This window comes from Pan paniscus, chromosome 6, assembly GCF_029289425.2.
Source record: "Pan paniscus chromosome 6, NHGRI_mPanPan1-v2.0_pri, whole genome shotgun sequence".
Lineage (NCBI taxonomy): Eukaryota > Metazoa > Chordata > Mammalia > Primates > Hominidae > Pan > Pan paniscus.
In genome coordinates this window covers 68,518,563-68,535,095 of record NC_073255.2, presented here as the reverse complement: position 1 = coordinate 68,535,095, position 16,533 = coordinate 68,518,563, and positions in this window count along the sequence as shown.

Below are 16,533 nucleotides of genomic sequence, written 5' to 3'. Positions count from 1 at the left end.
CCATTCCACTCGGGTTGATTGCATTCCATTCCTTTCCATTCCATTCAATTCCAATCCATTCCATTCCATTCCATTCCATTGCATTCGCCTTGATGGCATTCCATTCCATTCCATTCCATTCCATTCCATTCCATTCCATTCGTGTTGATTCCATTCCATTCCATTCCATTTCATTTCATTCGGGTTGATTCCATTCCATTCCATTCCATTCCATACCATTCGGGTTGATTCCATTCTATGCCATTCCATTCCATTCCATTCCATTCCATTACATTCGGGTTGATTCCATTCCATTCCATTCCATTCCAATGCATTCCATTCCATACCACTCGGGTTGATTCCATAACCTGCCATTCCATTCCATTTCATTCCATTCCATTCCATTCCATTCCATTCCATTCCATTCCATTCCATTTCATTCCATTCCATGCCATTCCATTCCATCAAATTTCATTCCATTCCATTCCATTCGACTTGATTTCATTCCATTCCATTCCATTCCGTTCCATTCCATTCCATTCCATACCACTCGGGTTGATTACATAACCTGCCATTCCTTTCCATTCCATTCCATTCCATTCCACTTCATTCCATTCCATTCCTTTCGGGTTGATTTCATTCCATTCCATTCCATTCCATTCCATTCCATTCCATTCCATTCGGGTTGATTGCATTCCATTCCATTCCATTCCATTCCATTCCATTCCATTCCATTCCATTCCATTCCGGTTGATTCCATTCCATTCCATTCCATTCCATTCCATTCCATTCCATTCCATTCGGGTTGATTCCATTCCATTCCATTCCATTCCATTCTTTTCCTTTCGGGTTGATTCCATTCCATTCCATTCCATTCCATTCCATTCCATTCCATTCCATTTCATTCCATTCCATTCCATTCGAGTTGATTCCATTGCATTCCATTTCATTCCATTCCATTCCATTCCATTCCATTCCATACCACTCGGGTTGATTCCATAACCTGCCATTCCATTCCATTCCATTCCATTCCATTCCGTTCCATTCCATTCCATTCCTTTCGTGTTGATTTCATTCCATTCCATTGCATTCCATTCCATTCCATTCCATTCGGGTTGATTGCATTCCATTCAATTCCAATCCATTCGATTCCATTCCATTCCATTCCAGTTGATTCCATTCCATTCCATTTCATTCCATTGCATTCCATTCGGTTTTATTCCGTTCCATTCCATTCCATTCGTGTTGATTGCATTGCATTCCATTCCATTCCATTCCATTCGGGTTGATTCTGTTCCATTCCATTCCATTCCATTACATTACATTCCAGTTGATTCCATTCCATTCCATTCCATTCCATTCCATTCCATTCTTTTTCTTTCAGGTTGATTCCATTCCATTCCATTCCATTCCATTCCATTCCATTCCATTCCATTCATTTCCATTCCTTTCCATTCCATTCCAATCGGGTTTATTCCATTCCATTCCATTCCATTCCATTCCATTCCATTCCATTCCATTCGTGTTGATTCCATTCCATTCCATTCCATTCCATTTCATTCCATTCCATTCCATTCGGGTTGATTCCATTCAATTCCATTCCATTCCATTCCATTCCATTCCATTCCATACCACTCGGGTTGATTCAATAACCTGCCATTCCATTCCATTCCATTCCATTTCATTCCATTCCATTCCTTTCGGGCTGATTTCATTCCATTCCATTCCATTCCATTCGGGTTGATTGCATTCCATTCCATTCCAATCCATTCGATTCCATTCCATTCCATTCCAGTTGATTCCATTCCATTCCATTCCATTCCATTGTATTCCTTTCGGTTTGATTCCATTCCATTCCATTCCATTCGTGTTGATTGCATTCCATTCCATTCCATTGCATTGCATTCGGGTTGATTCCGTTCCATTCCCTTCCATTCCATTCCATTCCATTTCATTTCAGTTGATTCCATTCCATTCCATTCCATTCCATTCCATTCCATTCCATTCCATACCATTCGGGTTGATTCCATTCCATTCCATTCCATTCCATTCCATTCCGATTGATTCCATTCCATTCCATTCCATTCCATTCCATTCCATTCCATTCCATTCCATTCCATACCATTCGGGTTGATTCCATTCTATGCCATTCTATTCCATTCCATTCCATTGCATTCCATTGCATTCGGGTTGATTCCTTTCCATTCCATTCCATTCCATTCCATTCCATACCACTCGGGTTGATTCAATAACCTGCCATTCCATTCCATTCCATTCCATTCCATTCCATTTCATTCCATTCCATTCCTTTCGGGCTGATTTCATTCCATTCCATTCCATTCCATTCCATTCCATTCGGGTTGATTGCATTCCATTCCATTCCAATCCATTCGATTCCATTCCATTCCATTCCAGTTGATTCCATTCCATTCCATTTCATTCCATTGCATTCCTTTCGGTTTGATTCCATTCCATTCCATTCCATTCGTGTTGATTGCATTCCATTCCATTCCATTGCATTGCATTCGGGTTGATTCCGTTCCATTCCCTTCCATTCCATTCCATTCCATTACATTTCAGTTGATTCCATTCCATTCCATTCCATTCCATTCCATTCCATTCCATTCCATTCCATACCATTCGGGTTGATTCCATTCTATGCCATTCCATTCCATTCCATTCCATTGCATTCCATTGCATTCGGGTTGATTCCATTCCATTCCATTCCATTACATTCCATTCCATTCCATTCCATTCCATTCGGGTTGATTCCATTCCATTCCATTCCATTCCATTCCATTTCATTCCATTCCATTCCATTCGGGTTGATTCCATTCCATTCCATTCCATTCCATTCCATTCCATTCCATTCCATTCCATACCACTCGGGTTGATTCAATAACCTGCCATTCCATTCCATTCCATTCCATTCCATTCCATTCCATTTCATTCCATTCCATTCCTTTCGGGCTGATTTCATTCCATTCCATTCCATTCCATTCCATTCCATTCCATTCGGTTTGATTCCATTCCATTCCATTCCATTCCATTCCATTCCATTCCACTCGGGTTGATTGCATTCCATTCCTTTCCATTCCATTCAATTCCAATCCATTCCATTCCATTCCATTCCATTGCATTCGCCTTGATGGCATTCCATTCCATTCCATTCCATTCCATTCCATTCGTGTTGATTCCATTCCATTCCATTCCATTTCATTTCATTCGGGTTGATTCCATTCCATTCCATTCCATTCCATACCATTCGGGTTGATTCCATTCTATGCCATTCCATTCCATTCCATTCCATTCCATTACATTCGGGTTGATTCCATTCCATTCCATTCCATTCCAATGCATTCCATTCCATACCACTCGGGTTGATTCCATAACCTGCCATTCCATTCCATTCCATTCCATTTCATTCCATTCCATTCCATTCCATTCCATTCCATTCCATTCCATTTCATTCCATTCCATGCCATTCCATTCCATCAAATTTCATTCCATTCCATTCCATTCGACTTGATTTCATTCCATTCCATTCCATTCCGTTCCATTCCATTCCATTCCATACCACTCGGGTGGATTACATAACCTGCCATTCCTTTCCATTCCATTCCATTCCATTCCACTTCATTCCATTCCATTCCTTTCGGGTTGATTTCATTCCATTCCATTCCATTCCATTCCATTCCATTCCATTCCATTCCGGTTGATTGCATTCCATTCCATTCCATTCCATTCCATTCCATTCCATTCCATTCCATTCCGGTTGATTCCATTCCATTCCATTCCATTCCATTCCATTCCATTCCATTCCATTCGGGTTGATTCCATTCCATTCCATTCCATTCCATTCCATTCTTTTCCTTTCGGGTTGATTCCATTCCATTCCATTCCATTCCATTCCATTCCATTCCATTTCATTCCATTCCATTCCATTCGAGTTGATTCCATTGCATTCCATTCCATTCCATTCCATTCCATTCGATACCACTCGGGTTGATTCCATAACTTGCCATTCCATTCCATTCCATTCCATTCCATTCCGTTCCATTCCATTCCATTCCTTTCGTGTTGATTTCATTCCATTCCATTGCATTCCATTCCATTCCATTCCATTCGGGTTGATTGCATTCCATTCAATTCCAATCCATTCGATTCCATTCCATTCCATTCCAGTTGATTCCATTCCATTCCATTTCATTCCATTGCATTCCATTCGGTTTTATTCCGTTCCATTCCATTCCATTCGTGTTGATTGCATTGCATTCCATTCCATTCCATTCCATTCGGGTTGATTCTGTTCCATTCCATTCCATTCCATTCCATTACATTACATTACATTCCAGTTGATTCCATTCCATTCCATTCCATTCCATTACATTCGGTTTGATTCCATTCCATTCCATTCCATTCCATTCCATTCCATTCCATTCTTTTTCTTTCAGGTTGATTCCATTCCATTCCATTCCATTCCATTCCATTCCATTCCATTCATTTCCATTCCTTTCCATTCCATTCCATTCGGGTTTATACCATTCCATTCCATTCCATTCCATTCCATTCCATTCCATTCCATTCGGGTTGATTCCATTCCATTCCATTCCATTCCATTCCATTTCATTCCATTCCATTCCATTCGGGTTGATTCCATTCAATTCCATTCCATTCCATTCCATTCCATTCCATTCCATACCACTCGGGTTGATTCAATAACCTGCCATTCCATTCCATTCCATTCCATTTCATTCCATTCCATTCCTTTCGGGCTGATTTCATTCCATTCCATTCCATTCCATTCCATTCCATTCGGGTTGATTGCATTCCATTCCATTCCAATCCATTCGATTCCATTCCATTCCATTCCAGTTGATTCCATTCCATTCCATTTCATTCCATTGCATTCCTTTCGGTTTGATTCCATTCCATTCCATTCCATTCGTGTTGATTGCATTCCTTTCCATTCCATTGCATTGCATTCGGGTTGATTCCGTTCCATTCCCTTCCATTCCATTCCATTCCATTTCATTTCAGTTGATTCCATTCCATTCCATTCCATTCCATTCCATTCCATTCCATTCCATTCCATACCATTCGGGTTGATTCCATTCTATGCCATTCCATTCCATTCCATTCCATTGCATTCCATTGCATTCGGGTTGATTCCATTCCATTCCATTCCATTCCATTCCATTCCATTCCATTCCATTCGGGTTGATTCCATTCCATTCCATTCCATTCCATTCCATTTCATTCCATTCCATTCCATTCGGGTTGATTCCATTTCATTCCATTCCATTCCATTCCATTCCATTCCATTCCATTCCATACCACTCGGGTTGATTCAATAACCTGCCATTCCATTCCATTCCATTCCATTCCATTCCATTCCATTTCATTCCATTCCATTCCTTTCGGGCTGATTTCATTCCATTCCATTCCATTCCATTCCATTCCATTCCATTCGGTTTGATTCCATTCCATTCCATTCCATTCCATTCCATTCCACTCGGGTTGATTGCATTCCATTCCTTTCCATTCCATTCAATTCCAATCCATTCCATTCCATTCCATTCCATTGCATTCGCCTTGATGGCATTCCATTCCATTCCATTCCATTCCATTCCATTCCATTCCATTCGTGTTGATTCCATTCCATTCCATTCCATTTCATTTCATTCGGGTTGATTCCATTCCATTCCATTCCATTCCATACCATTCGGGTTGATTCCATTCTATGCCATTCCATTCCATTCCATTCCATTCCATTACATTCGGGTTGATTCCATTCCATTCCATTCCATTCCAATGCATTCCATTCCATACCACTCGGGTTGATTCCATAACCTGCCATTCCATTCCATTTCATTCCATTCCATTCCATTCCATTCCATTCCATTCCATTCCATTCCATTTCATTCCATTCCATGCCATTCCATTCCATCAAATTTCATTCCATTCCATTCCATTCGACTTGATTTCATTCCATTCCATTCCATTCCGTTCCATTCCATTCCATTCCATACCACTCGGGTTGATTACATAACCTGCCATTCCTTTCCATTCCATTCCATTCCATTCCACTTCATTCCATTCCATTCCTTTCGGGTTGATTTCATTCCATTCCATTCCATTCCATTCCATTCCATTCCATTCCATTCCATTCGGGTTGATTGCATTCCATTCCATTCCATTCCATTCCATTCCATTCCATTCCATTCCATTCCGGTTGATTCCATTCCATTCCATTCCATTCCATTCCATTCCATTCCATTCCATTCCATTCGGGTTGATTCCATTCCATTCCATTCCATTCCATTCTTTTCCTTTCGGGTTGATTCCATTCCATTCCATTCCATTCCATTCCATTCCATTCCATTCCATTTCATTCCATTCCATTCCATTCGAGTTGATTCCATTGCATTCCATTTCATTCCATTCCATTCCATTCCATTCCATTCCATACCACTCGGGTTGATTCCATAACCTGCCATTCCATTCCATTCCATTCCATTCCATTCCGTTCCATTCCATTCCATTCCTTTCGTGTTGATTTCATTCCATTCCATTGCATTCCATTCCATTCCATTCCATTCGGGTTGATTGCATTCCATTCAATTCCAATCCATTCGATTCCATTCCATTCCATTCCAGTTGATTCCATTCCATTCCATTTCATTCCATTGCATTCCATTCGGTTTTATTCCGTTCCATTCCATTCCATTCGTGTTGATTGCATTGCATTCCATTCCATTCCATTCCATTCGGGTTGATTCTGTTCCATTCCATTCCATTCCATTACATTACATTCCAGTTGATTCCATTCCATTCCATTCCATTCCATTACATTCGGTTTGATTCCATTCCATTCCATTCCATTCCATTCCATTCCATTCCATTCTTCTTCTTTCAGGTTGATTCCATTCCATTCCATTCCATTCCATTCCATTCCATTCCATTCATTTCCATTCCTTTCCATTCCATTCCAATCGGGTTTATTCCATTCCATTCCATTCCATTCCATTCCATTCCATTCCATTCCATTCGTGTTGATTCCATTCCATTCCATTCCATTCCATTCCATTTCATTCCATTCCATTCCATTCGGGTTGATTCCATTCAATTCCATTCCATTCCATTCCATTCCATTCCATTCCATACCACTCGGGTTGATTCAATAACCTGCCATTCCATTCCATTCCATTCCATTTCATTCCATTCCATTCCTTTCGGGCTGATTTCATTCCATTCCATTCCATTCCATTCCATTCCATTCGGGTTGATTGCATTCCATTCCATTCCAATCCATTCGATTCCATTCCATTCCATTCCAGTTGATTCCATTCCATTCCATTCCATTCCATTGCATTCCTTTCGGTTTGATTCCATTCCATTCCATTCCATTCGTGTTGATTGCATTCCATTCCATTCCATTGCATTGCATTCGGGTTGATTCCGTTCCATTCCCTTCCATTCCATTCCATTCCATTTCATTTCAGTTGATTCCATTCCATTCCATTCCATTCCATTCCATTCCATTCCATTCCATTCCATACCATTCGGGTTGATTCCATTCTATGCCATTCCATTCCATTCCATTCCATTGCATTCCATTGCATTCGGGTTGATTCCATTCCATTCCATTCCATTCCATTCCATTTCATTCCATTCCATTCGGGTTGATTCCATTCCATTCCATTCCATTCCATTCCATTTCATTCCATTCCATTCCATTCGGGTTGATTCCATTCCATTCCATTCCATTCCATTCCATTCCATTCCATTCCATTCCATACCACTCGGGTTGATTCAATAACCTGCCATTCCATTCCATTCCATTCCATTCCATTCCATTCCATTCCATTTCATTCCATTCCATTCCTTTCGGGCTGATTTCATTCCATTCCATTCCATTCCATTCCATTCCATTCGGTTTGATTCCATTCCATTCCATTCCATTCCATTCCATTCCATTCCACTCGGGTTGATTGCATTCCATTCCTTTCCATTCCATTCAATTCCAATCCATTCCATTCCATTCCATTCCATTGCATTCGCCTTGATGGCATTCCATTCCATTCCATTCCATTCCATTCCATTCCATTCCATTCGTGTTGATTCCATTCCATTCCATTCCATTCCATTCCATTCCATTCCATTCCATTCCGGTTGATTCCATTCCATTCCATTCCATTCCATTCCATTCCATTCCATTCCATTCGGGTTGATTCCATTCCATTCCATTCCATTCCATTCCATTCTTTTCCTTTCGGGTTGATTCCATTCCATTCCATTCCATTCCATTCCATTCCATTCCATTCCATTTCATTCCATTCCATTCCATTCGAGTTGATTCCATTGCATTCCATTTCATTCCATTCCATTCCATTCCATTCCATTCCATACCACTCGGGTTGATTCCATAACCTGCCATTCCATTCCATTCCATTCCATTCCATTCCGTTCCATTCCATTCCATTCCTTTCGTGTTGATTTCATTCCATTCCATTGCATTCCATTCCATTCCATTCCATTCGGGTTGATTGCATTCCATTCAATTCCAATCCATTCGATTCCATTCCATTCCATTCCAGTTGATTCCATTCCATTCCATTTCATTCCATTGCATTCCATTCGGTTTTATTCCGTTCCATTCCATTCCATTCGTGTTGATTGCATTGCATTCCATTCCATTCCATTCCATTCGGGTTGATTCTGTTCCATTCCATTCCATTCCAATACATTACATTCCAGTTGATTCCATTCCATTCCATTCCATTCCATTACATTCGGTTTGATTCCATTCCATTCCATTCCATTCCATTCCATTCCATTCCATTCTTTTTCTTTCAGGTTGATTCCATTCCATTCCATTCCATTCCATTCCATTCCATTCCATTCATTTCCATTCCTTTCCATTCCATTCCAATCGGGTTTATTCCATTCCATTCCATTCCATTCCATTCCATTCCATTCCATTCCATTCGTGTTGATTCCATTCCATTCCATTCCATTCCATTCCATTTCATTCCATTCCATTCCATTCGGGTTGATTCCATTCAATTCCATTCCATTCCATTCCATTCCATTCCATTCCATACCACTCGGGTTGATTCAATAACCTGCCATTCCATTCCATTCCATTCCATTTCATTCCATTCCATTCCTTTCGGGCTGATTTCATTCCATTCCATTCCATTCCATTCCATTCCATTCGGGTTGATTGCATTCCATTCCATTCCAATCCATTCGATTCCATTCCATTCCATTCCAGTTGATTCCATTCCATTCCATTCCATTCCATTGCATTCCTTTCGGTTTGATTCCATTCCATTCCATTCCATTCGTGTTGATTGCATTCCATTCCATTCCATTGCATTGCATTCGGGTTGATTCCGTTCCATTCCCTTCCATTCCATTCCATTCCATTTCATTTCAGTTGATTCCATTCCATTCCATTCCATTCCATTCCATTCCATTCCATTCCATTCCATACCATTCGGGTTGATTCCATTCTATGCCATTCCATTCCATTCCATTCCATTGCATTCCATTGCATTCGGGTTGATTCCATTCCATTCCATTCCATTCCATTCCATTTCATTCCATTCCATTCGGGTTGATTCCATTCCATTCCATTCCATTCCATTCCATTTCATTCCATTCCATTCCATTCGGGTTGATTCCATTCCATTCCATTCCATTCCATTCCATTCCATTCCATTCCATTCCATACCACTCGGGTTGATTCAATAACCTGCCATTCCATTCCATTCCATTCCATTCCATTCCATTCCATTTCATTCCATTCCATTCCTTTCGGGCTGATTTCATTCCATTCCATTCCATTCCATTCCATTCCATTCGGTTTGATTCCATTCCATTCCATTCCATTCCATTCCATTCCATTCCACTCGGGTTGATTGCATTCCATTCCTTTCCATTCCATTCAATTCCAATCCATTCCATTCCATTCCATTCCATTGCATTCGCCTTGATGGCATTCCATTCCATTCCATTCCATTCCATTCCATTCCATTCCATTCGTGTTGATTCCATTCCATTCCATTCCATTCCATTCCATTCCATTCCATTCCATTCCGGTTGATTCCATTCCATTCCATTCCATTCCATTCCATTCCATTCCATTCCATTCCATTCGGGTTGATTCCATTCCATTCCATTCCATTCCATTCCATTCTTTTCCTTTCGGGTTGATTCCATTCCATTCCATTCCATTCCATTCCATTCCATTCCATTCCATTTCATTCCATTCCATTCCATTCGAGTTGATTCCATTGCATTCCATTTCATTCCATTCCATTCCATTCCATTCCATTCCATACCACTCGGGTTGATTCCATAACCGGCCATTCCATTCCATTCCATTCCATTCCATTCCGTTCCATTCCATTCCATTCCTTTCGTGTTGATTTCATTCCATTCCATTGCATTCCATTCCATTCCATTCCATTCGGGTTGATTGCATTCCATTCAATTCCAATCCATTCGATTCCATTCCATTCCATTCCAGTTGATTCCATTCCATTCCATTTCATTCCATTGCATTCCATTCGGTTTTATTCCGTTCCATTCCATTCCATTCGTGTTGATTGCATTGCATTCCATTCCATTCCATTCCATTCGGGTTGATTCTGTTCCATTCCATTCCATTCCATTCCATTCCATTCCATTACATTCCAGTTCATTCCATTCCATTCCATTCCATTCCTTTCCATTCCATTACATTCGGTTTGATTCCATTCCATTCCATTCCATTCCATTCCATTCCATTCCATTCTTTTTCTTTCAGGTTGATTCCATTCCATTCCATTCCATTCCATTCCATTCCATTCATTTCCATTCCTTTCCATTCCATTCCATTCGGGTTTATTCCATTCCATTCCATTCCATTCCATTCCATTCCATTCCATTCCATTCCATTCGGGTTGATTCCATTCCATTCCATTCCATTCCATTCCATTTCATTCCATTCCATTCCATTCGGGTTGATTCCATTCCATTCCATTCCATTCCATTCCATTCCATTCCATTCCATTCCATACCACTCGGGTTGATTCAATAACCTGCCATTCCATTCCATTCCATTCCATTCCATTCCATTTCATTCCATTCCATTCCTTTCGGGCTGATTTCATTCCATTCCGTTCCATTCCATTCCATTCCATTCGGGTTGATTGCATTCCATTCCATTCCAATCCATTCGATTCCATTCCATTCCATTCCAGTTGATTCCATTCCATTCCATTTCATTCCATTGCATTCCTTTCGGTTTGATTCCATTCCATTCCATTCCATTCGTGTTGATTGCATTCCACTCCATTCCATTGCATTGCATTCGGGTTGATTCCGTTCCATTCCCTTCCATTCCATTCCATTCCATTACATTTCAGTTGATTCCATTCCATTCCATTCCATTCCGTTCCATTCGATTCCATTCCATTCCATTCCATTGCATTCGGGTTGATTCTATTCCATACCATTCCATTCCATTCCAATCCATTCAATTCCATTCCATTCGGGTTGATTCCGTTCCATTCCAATCCATTCCGTTCCATTCCATTCCATTACATTCCATTGCATTCTGGTTGATTCCATTCTATTCCACTCCATTCCATTCTGTTCTGTTTGATTCTATTCCATTCCATTGCATTACATTCCATTTAACTCCATTCCGGTTGATTCCATTCCGTTCCGTTTCATTCCATTCCAGTTGATTCCATTCCATTCCATTCCATTCCATTCCTATCCAGGTGATTCCATTACATTCCATTGCAATCCAATCAATTCCATTTCATTTCATTCCATTCCATTCCAGTGGATTCCATTCCATTCCATTCCATTCCATTCCATTCCATTCCATTCCATTCGGTTTGATTCCATTCCATTCCATTCCATTCCATTCCATTCCATTCCATTCCATTCCATTCCACTCGGGTTGATTGCATTCCATTCATTTCCATTCCATTCAATTCCAATCCATTCCATTCCATTCCATTCCATTGCATTCGCCTTGATGGCATTCCATTCCATTCCATTCCATTCCATTCCATTCCATTCGTGTTGATTCCATTCCATTCCATTCCAATCCATTCCATTCCATTTCATTCGGGTTGATTCCATTCCATTCCATTCCATTCCATACCATTCGGGTTGATTCCATTCTATGCCATTCCATTCCATTCCATTCAATTCCATTCCATTCGGGTTGATTCCATTCCATTCCATTCCATTCCAATGCATTCCATTCCATACCACTCGGGTTGATTCCATAACCTGCCATTCCATTCCATTCCATTTCATTCCATTCCATTCCATTCCATTCCGTTCCATTCCATTTCATTCCATTCCATGCCATTCCATTCCATTCCATTTCATTCCATTCCATTCCATTCGACTTGATTTCATTCCATTCCATTCCATTCCGTTCCATTCCATTCCATTCCATACCACTCGGGTTGATTACATAACCTGCCATTCCTTTCCATTCCATTCCATTCCATTCCACTTCATTCCATTCCATTCCTTTCGGGTTGATTTCATTCCATTCCATTCCATTCCGGTTGATTCCATTCCATTCCATTCCATTCCATTCCATTCCATTCCATTCCATTCGGGTTGATTCCAATCCATTCCATTCCATTCCATTCCATTCTTTTCCTTTCGGGTTGATTCCATTCCATTCCATTCCATTCCATTCCATTCCATTCCATTCCATTCCATTTCATTCCATTCCATTCCATTCGAGTTGATTCCATTGCATTCCTTTCCATTCCATTCCATTCCATTCCATTCCATTCCATACCACTCGAGTTGATTCCATAACCTGCCATTCCATTCCATTCCATTCCATTCCATTCCATTCCGTTCCTTTCCATTCCATTCCTTTCGTGTTGATTTCATTCCATTCGATTGCATTCCATTCCATTCCATTCCATTCGGGTTGATTGCATTCCATTCCATTCCAATCCATTCGATTCCATTCCATTCCATTCCAGTTGATTCCATTCCATTCCATTTCATTCCATTGCATTCCATTCGGTTTTATTCCGTTCCATTCCATTCCATTCGTGTTGATTGCATTGCATTGCATTCCATTCCATTCCATTCGGGTTGATTCTGTTCCATTCCATTCCATTCCATTCCATTCCATTACATTACATTCCAGTTGATTCCATTCCATTCCATTCCATTCCATTACATTCGGTTTGATTCCATTCCATTCCATTCCATTCCATTCCATTCCATTCCATTCTTTTTCTTTCAGGTTGATTCCATTCCATTCCATTCCATTCCATTCCATTCCATTCCATTCCTTTCCATTCCATTCCATTCGGGTTTATTCCATTCCATTCCATTCCATTCCATTCCATTCCATTACATTCCATTCCATTCCATTTGGGTTGATTCCATTCCATTCCATTCCACTCCATTCCATTCCATTCGTGTTGATTCCATTCCATTCCATTCCATTCGGGTTGATTCCATTCCATTCCATTCCATTCCATTCCATTCCATTCCGATTGATTCCATTGCATTCCATTCCATTCCATTCCATTCCATTCCATACCATTCGGGTTGATTCCATTCTATGCCATTCCATTCCGTTCCATTCCATTCCATTCCATTCGGGTTGATTCCTTTCCATTCCATTCCATTCCATTCCATTCCATTCCATTCCATTTCATTCCATTCCATTCCATTCGGGTTGATTGCATTCCATACCATTCCATTCCATTCCATTCCATACCACTCGGGTTGATTCCATAACCTGCCATTCCATTCCATTCCATTCCATTCCATTCTATTTCATTCCATTCCTTTCCTTTCGGGTTGATTTCATTCCATTCCAATCCATTCCATTCCATTCCATTCGGGTTGATTGCATTCCGTTCCATTCCATTCCATTCCGATGCATTCGATTCCATTCCATTCCATTTCAGTTGATTCGATTCCATTCCATTTCATTCCATTGCATTCCATTCGGTTTGATTCCATTCCATTCCATTCCATTCGTGTTGATTGCATTCCATTCCATTCCATTCCATTACATTACATTATATTACATTCCCGTTGATTCCATTCCATTCCATTCCATTCCATTACATTACATTCTGGTTGATTCCATTCCATTCCATTCCATTGCGTTGCATTCCATTCCATTCCATTCCATTCCATTGCATTCGGGTTGATTCCATTCCATTCCATTCCATTCCATTCCATTCCATTCCATTCCATTCGGGTTGATTCTATTCTATACCATTCCATTCCATTCCAATCCATTCAATTCCATTCCATTCGGGTTGATTCCGTTCCATTCCAATCCATTCCGTTCCATTCCATTCCATTACATTCCATTGCATTCTGGTTGATTCCACTCTATTCCACTCCATTCCATTCTGTTCTGTTTGATTCTATTCCATTCCATTGCATTCCATTCCATTGAACTCCATTCCGGTTGATTCCATTCCGTTCCATTTCATTCCATTCCATTCCATTCGGGTTGATTCCATTGCAGTCCATTCCATTCCATTCCATTCCATTCCATTCGGGTTGATTCCATTTCATTCCATTCCATTCCATTCCATTCCATTCTTTTCCTTTCGGGTTGATTCCATTCCATTCCATTCCATTCCATTCCATTGCATTCCAATTCATTCCATTCCATTCCATTCGACTTGATTCCATTGCATTCCATTCCATTCCATTCCACACCATTCCATACAACTCTGGTTGATTACATAACCTGCCATTCCATTCCATTCCATTCCATTCCATTCCACTTCATTCCATTCCATTCCATTCCTTTCGGGTTGATTTCATTCCATTCCATTCCGTTCCATTCCATTCCCTTCCATTCGGGTTGATTGCATTCCATTCCATTCCATTCCACTCCATTCCATTCCGGTTGATTCCATTCCATTCCATTCCATTCCATTCGGGTTGATTCCATTCCATTCCATTCCATTCCATTCCGATTGATTCCATTCCATTCCATTCCATTCCATTCCATTCCATTCCATTCCATACCATTCGGGTGGATTCCATTCTATGCCATAACATTCCATTCCATTCCATTGCATTCCATTGCATTCGGGTTGATTCCTTTCCATTCCATTCCATTCCATTCCATTCCATACCACTCGGGTTGATTCAATAACCTGCCATTCCATTCCATTCCATTCCATTCCATTCCATTTCATTCCATTCCATTCCTTTCGGGCTGATTTCATTCCATTCCATTCCTTTCGGGCTGATTTAATTCCATTCCATTCCATTCCATTCCATTCCATTCCATTCCATTCGGGATGATTGCATTCCATTCCATTCCAATCCATTCGATTCCATTCCATTCCATTCCATTTGATTCCATTCCATTCCATTTCATTCCATTGCATTCCTTTCGGTTTGATTCCATTCCATTCCATTCCATTCGTGTTGATTGCATTCCATTCCATTCCATTGCATTGCATTCGGGTTGATTCCGTTCCATTCCATTCCTTTCCATTCCATTACATTACATTTCAGTTGATTCCATTCCATTCCATTCCATTCCATTACATTCGGGTTGATTCCATTCCATTCCATTCCATTCCGTTCCATTCAATTCCATTCCATTCCATTCCATTCCATTCCATTCCATTGCATTCGGGTTGATTCTATTCCATACCATTCCATTCCATTCCAATCCATTCAATTCCATTCCATTCGGGTTGATTCCGTTCCATTCCAATCCATTCCGTTCCATTCCATTCCATTACATTCCATTGCATTCTGGTTGATTCCATTCTATTCCACTCCATTCCATTCTGTTCTGTTTGATTCTATTCCATTCCATTGCATTGCATTCCATTTAACTCCATTCCGGTTGATTCCATTCCGTTCCGTTTCATTCCATTCCAGTTGATTCCATTCCATTCCATTCCATTCCATTCCTATCCAGTTGATTCCATTACATTCCATTGCATTCCAATCAATTCCATTTCATTTCATTCCATTCCATTCCAGTGGATTCCATTCCATTCCATTCCATTCCATTCCATTCCATTCCATTCCATTCGGCTTGATTCCATTCCATTCCATTCCATTCCATTCCATTCCATTCCATTCCACTCGGGTTGATTGCATTCCATTCCTTTCCATTCCATTCAATTCCAATGCATTCCATTCCATTCCATTCCATTGCATTCGCCTTGATGGCATTCCATTCCATTCCATTCCATTCCATTCCATTCCATTCCATTCCATTCGTGTTGATTCCATTCCATTCCATTCCAATCTATTCCATTCCATTTCATTCGGGTTGATTCCATTCCATTCCATTCCATTCCGATTGATTCCATTCCATTCCATTCCATTCCATACCATTCGGGTTGATTCCATTCTATGCCATTCCATTCCATTCCATTCCATTCCATTCCATTCGGGTTGATTCCATTCCATTCCATTCCATTCCAATGCATTCCATTCCATACCACTCGGGTTGATTCCATAACCTGCCATTCCATTCCATTCCATTCCATTTCA